Here is a 6,162-nt window from a genome sequence, read left to right on the forward strand (position 1 = left end):
AACAGCCTTTTACCATCTCACGGACATGTCAAGGTTTCAAAATTTCATGTCACAACAAGAGCCAGAAAAACCAATGAATGCATTAATCTCCAGCAGACTGGACTAATGCTGTGGTTGTTTGGCTGGCCTTCCCAAGACCACCAGCTTCAGCATATTCAATGTGCAGCTGTGAGAATGCTTATGAGAGCTAAAAGCACGTTACTCCAACACTCAAGTCACTGAATTGGCTACCAATTAAGTATAGAATTGACTTTAAAGTGCTTCAAACTGTATATTCCCTAATTGGTCTTCAACCAAAAGACATTGCTGATCTGCTTGAAGCATACAAATCTAATAGGCCTCCACCATCATTCAGGACTCCACCATCACTCAGGACTCCACCATCACTCAGGACTCCGCCATCACTCAGGACTCCACCATCATTCAGGACTCCAGCATCATTCAGGACTCCAGCATCACTCAGGACTCCGCCATCACTCAGGACTACGCCATCACTCAGGACTCCGCCATCACTCAGGACTCCACGATTACTCAGAACTCCACCATCACTCAGGACTCCGCCATTACTCAGAACTCCACCATCACTCAGGACTCCGCCATTACTCAGAACTCCACCATCACTCAGGACTCCACCATCACTCAGAAATCCACCATCACTCAGAACTCCACCATCACTCAGAACTCCACCATTACTCAGAACTCCACCATCACTCAGGACTCCGCCATTACTCAGAACTCCACCATCACTCAGGACTCCACCATCACTCAGAACTCCACCATCACTCAGAACTCCACCATCACTCAGGACTCCACCATCACTCAGGACTCCGCCATCACTCAGGACTCCACCATCACTCAGAACTCCACCATCACTCAGAACTCCACCATCATTTGGCCACCCTGAAAAGGGTCTGTATATTGATCTTCTTCTTGCAGTCTGTCATCCAAGATTGGGCCAGCATGAAGACCACAGTTTGAGTAAGAGCAAGATCAATCATAGAAGCATTGCTGAGGTATGAAACAACAATAACTGCTCACATTTACCTCAGGATATTTGAGCAGACCTCACCATTGTCAAAATACCTGCAAACAGAAGGGATAGACATTCTGCCAGCCCACAGAATGGTTGTGGCAACACAGAAAAATCTGCAAGGCATGGCCAGAGATTTTGCTCCTGTCAAAGCAGCTGCAGACAGATTTGTCCAGTGGGCAAATGATAAGATACAAGAGGAGGACAATGAGGCTGATGTTGTAGCAGAAAGTGCACTGCCACAGAAGAGAGCAAGAAAGAGAACAAAAATATCTGGAGAAATGACTCACGATGAGAGAGTGAGAGATCCACACAAAGAGTATGAGGTTACGGTGCATAATCAAATCAAGGACACAGGAGTTGAAACAATCCAGAGAAGATTTCTCACCTCTCCCACCTCTTGACCTCTCTCTCCTACACCCTAGGATTTTTTCCCAGGTCACTTCCACTCCTCTTCCAGAATCAGCCCTACTCCCTTTTAACACACAAGCAACTGCTGAAAACCTGCAGAGTGAACTGAACACTCTGTTCAGTGGGATAGGTTGAAACTGTCCAGACTACAACTACAAGTCCAGAACAGTGGAGGAAGTTGAAGGAGCTGAAGAAGAGGATGCTGAAATTGTGAACAAGAGCTCTTCCTCCTGCAAAAATTGTCCACTTTGTTGTTATCAGGTCCTGAGAAGGTTTAGCTTGCTGACAGATGCCTACCATATTCTTGGCCTGGCATATAAGTCTCTGCTCACACTTTCTATCTCTCAAGTGGCATGTGAATGCACATTTTCAACACTCAGGTTCATCAAGAACAGACTCAGGAGCAAGTTGTCGCAAGATCATTTGGAGGCTTTTATGCTGATGGCCACAGAGAGACATTTTGATTCAAGATTCAAGAGTTGTATTGTCAAATGCACAGCAGAACAGGCAGTTACACTGCACAATGAAATTCTTACTTTGCTGTTCCTCCATTCACCAAATATAACCTTAAGAGAATCAAAAAAAGAGAAAATATAAGAATAACTCTAAAAACAGTAGTAAAAAGTAAAAGTAGAAATGTACAGTATGTGCAAAGTTGAAATAAATTAAAGTTACATGTGCGTATGTGCAAATATGTAGAGCAGCTGTCCTGTTTTGATGTCCTTAGATGCAGAAACAATCATCGATGAGGTTGCAGAGAAAAGTGGCCTGCTCAGAAAATTGCTCCTCTAGTAAGGTATGTATATGATCATATGTTGTTTCTTGTGTTCTACTTGATCTAGAGAGTCATAGTGAAGTGAAACGTGATGGGTTTTTTTTTTCAATTTGGAGTTGATGTGATTGTAGTGGGCTGGTCTAGAAAAAAGTCCAGGGCTGAATTTGGGTCCCAGTCCAGCCCTGAGAGCGCCCTACAGTAAAGTCTTACCATTAACACTACGTTTGTCAGTGGAATATACAGGTAAACATAAAATATAATTCAGTTAGCATTGTAGTGTACAAAAATATGTATAGTATGCAAAAATATAAATTGCACTGTTAAACCCTTTGTTTTGATACACATGTGATTAATATTACCTAATTATTTGAAAGTTATGTAATTATAGGCTGCAGCACCCCCCAGAAGGAGAAGCAGCTTAGAAAATGTGTGTGTGTGTGTGTGTGTATGTGTGTTTGAGTCTGCATTTCTGATTTTTCTGTATGTTTCAAAGAAAAAAAAAAACATGGCAAAAGAATATTTGTTCTTTATGTAAAAAAGCTTGTACACCACAATATCCCTCACACTCAAATCATAATAAAATATCTCCTTTTCCTTTTATAAACACAACTGATATCAATTAAAAGTTTTGACACACACACACACGCACGCACGCACACACACACACACACACACACACACACACACAGTAATTGCATCTTCTAAGTGTTAAGTCTTAACTTTGACTAACACAGAGTAGTGTTTCTCCAATTGCTGTTTCAGCACAAAGCACAAGGCCATTCCTTTGATAGAATCAGTCCAGCAGAGGGCGCCACAGGCCCATTTAGCACCCTAACCACAAGATGGCACTGTTTCACAGGGGTTCAGGATGATCTTCATGCAGGCACATGTGTGCACGTGGGTGGGGCAGGAGGTTATGGGAGAGTAGTATGAGATTTGTCCAAGGTTTAGGTTGCCAGCCACGGTTATATGAGCTTGCAGCTGTTGTTCTGTGGTTTGTCGAGTGTGACGTCACTTCCTGTCGACAGATGTTGGCTCCTGCCCAGCAGCACGGTCTCCCAGGCCCCTTGTGCATGTTCCCACCCAGGAATTCTGGATGTCTTACAGCAACCAGGCCAGACTGTCTTCAAAAGCTTACTCACCCTTACTACTCCAATTTCCAAGAGCCCCTCCCGAGGTCTGGTGTCCAGAAGTTGTCTTGAGAAGAAAGCCTTTCCCATGATGCCAATGCCTTTCCATTGCCTTTCCAATCATAATCTTATCTTAACTCCAAACTGTTGTTCCAGTGTTCCAGAACACTCCCACACACCGTTGCAACTAGTAGAGCAATGCTGGACTGTAATCAGAGCCAATGGTTCTAGGCTTCTTTTACAAATCTCTTCATGTCCTAGCGAATCTTGCCGTAGCCGTGTTGGTGCATGTTAGGCCTAGCTTTGCCTATCCTGTTTCCAGTTAAGCTTCTTTCAAATCAGGGGAAGTTCCCTTTGATGCCTAAAGACACTTTATTGTAACTGCTCTGTCACAAAGTCAATGTAAAATGGTACCAAAGGATAGTGAAAATAAGATTAAACCAACATACAACCAAAGGCCAACACATAGGGTGGGTGAAAAGCAGTTCAGAACCCTAAGGGCCTCCTGTGCCTTCAGTTATTGTAATGATTATTGTGGTGGTACTCAAATCCAATGGTTTTGACGGGAAACAAAAGGACTAAAAGGGGTTTCCACCCAACGGAAAATGATCCAATCTGAAATGTTTTAAATTTATTTATCTTTAAGGAAGATACAGCCATTGGTTAACACTTCAGGAGATGAACTGATGGAGTAAAGCTTCAGATCAAGCACTTAATTAGGAACTGACACTCAAATCAAACACGTTTTAATTTGAAAAGGGTGGGATCAATTTTATGAGAGAAATTTCCTGTGGACTGTAGTTCAGACTACAATCTGCTGCACCTGCTGCAGCTAATGAAGTCCCTGTTTGGCTGGATACGTGAGGGGAGCAGCAGCATGTGAGATACAGGTTGGAACTAAACTCTGCAGGAACAAAGATCTCCAGGAGGAGAGGTGGTGACCAGTGCTCTAGGACTACTGGAAGTTCTAGATATAAGAGTAGAGTACAAGAGTATAGTACAAGACAAGGCTAGAGTACAAGCCATGCCAACACATTTGAGACACTTGTTAGTAATGGAAAACACTGGCAGTTTTATGCCAGGACTGTTTAATTACAAAGTCATTTTAATAATAATAATAATCTTTATTTATATAGCACTTTTAATGCAGGTGGCAGCTTTACAGACAGGTAATGAAATTTAACAGTAATATACAAAAAAATTATGAGTAATTTAGAATCATACAAAAACTGATGCATATTAAATTAAAAGCGAAATACGTAGTTTTAATTAAACACATAGTTAAAAGGTACGTTTTTAAATGTATGTTAAAAGTGAGCACTGAACTTGACTGTCGAATAAAGGTCAATTAAGTTCCACAATTTAGAAGCATAAAAACTGAGATGTGTCTCCATTATTTTCTGTATTTTACAGAAGGTGTTTGCAGAAGGTCAGTATCTGCAGATCTGCGATCACATGCTGGAACATAAAGAGACACTCGGTGATGTAGGCAGATGTAGGTCATTTCGAGCTTTAAAGATTAGTAGCAATCAGCTCATTTTTGCAATTCTGCAAGTTTATCTGTAAAACATCTACACGGTATAGTGTATGTTAAGTCTGTTACAAGCTTGAAATGTCAATGTTTGATCTAGGACAGTTGAAAAATGTGAATCACGGTCAGCATAACGGCAACACACTACTAGAATCCCATATGGACGCTAACAGAGAAGAGTTATTGTTCAGGTTTTTTTTCCTAGTTTTGAAATCCATGGAGGCCTAGATCAAACTGAAGGCCTAGATCTAATAGTCACACTTCACCATGATACTTGACATTTTCACGTTACTTGATATGTAAGATATTATTTTGTTTTCCAGAGATTTGTCAACTGATGAGAAGAACCAGTAGTGGCACATAGAAACATACGATCAAAACTGCATTTAATGTGATTATTTAACATTTCATGAACTGCGCTGAACAAAATCCAGGTAAACAGGCCTAGTTATGATGTCTTTGTGATGAAACATGTTCTTGCATTGACGATATCTATGATGTGCTAAGAGAAGCATAATTTGATGTAGTTTATTTTATAAAGATCACACTGCCCACCCCTAACACTTTATCCTAAAAAATGTTGGATCAGCTGTTGCTGAAGTAGTTTATTACAAAAAGCAAGACATTTTTTTGTATTTAATTTATTTTGTATAAAAGGAATGAACAAAACGTTTATGTACCAATATTAGTGTTGTACCGATTTAACACAGGTAGGTCGCTACTAGACACACATGGCTATTGCACACAAGACAATTCATACATATACACATTTTACACATAAACAATACATACATTACATAATTTCATATATGCATAATAAAAAACATGTTTCATTTCCACAGGGTTAGGTAACATTTTACATTGAATGGAAGCGACAGGTATGCCTGCAGACTTGACAAGTCTCCATAAAAAAAACTGAGTAAGGAAAGATGCATAAGGATAGTTATGGAAGAGCTGCCAAAGTGCTATCTCTGATGATCAAGAGAAGAAAAGATCACAGGATATTTTCAGACAAAAAAAATTGTGTTTGTGTGGCTGTCTGAGTGAAAAAGTGGTGCACAAGAACAACGATGAAGGATGAGGTCAGTCCTAAACAACAGGAAGTACCATAGGAAACACTGGACATCCTGTGGCTGCAGGAAGTGGGAAGTTTTAGGCTTTCAGATGAGAGAATAATTAACCTCTAACCTATGACATGCGCTCTCAGGAGCGCCCTCCCTTTATTCTCCAAAGGTGTGTGCCTTTAGGGGCACAACGTGATGAAAGGTGACAAGTTTGTTTTCTG

The sequence above is a fragment of the Pygocentrus nattereri genome, chromosome 1, assembly GCF_015220715.1.
Source record: "Pygocentrus nattereri isolate fPygNat1 chromosome 1, fPygNat1.pri, whole genome shotgun sequence".
Classification (NCBI taxonomy): Eukaryota; Metazoa; Chordata; class Actinopteri; order Characiformes; family Serrasalmidae; genus Pygocentrus; species Pygocentrus nattereri.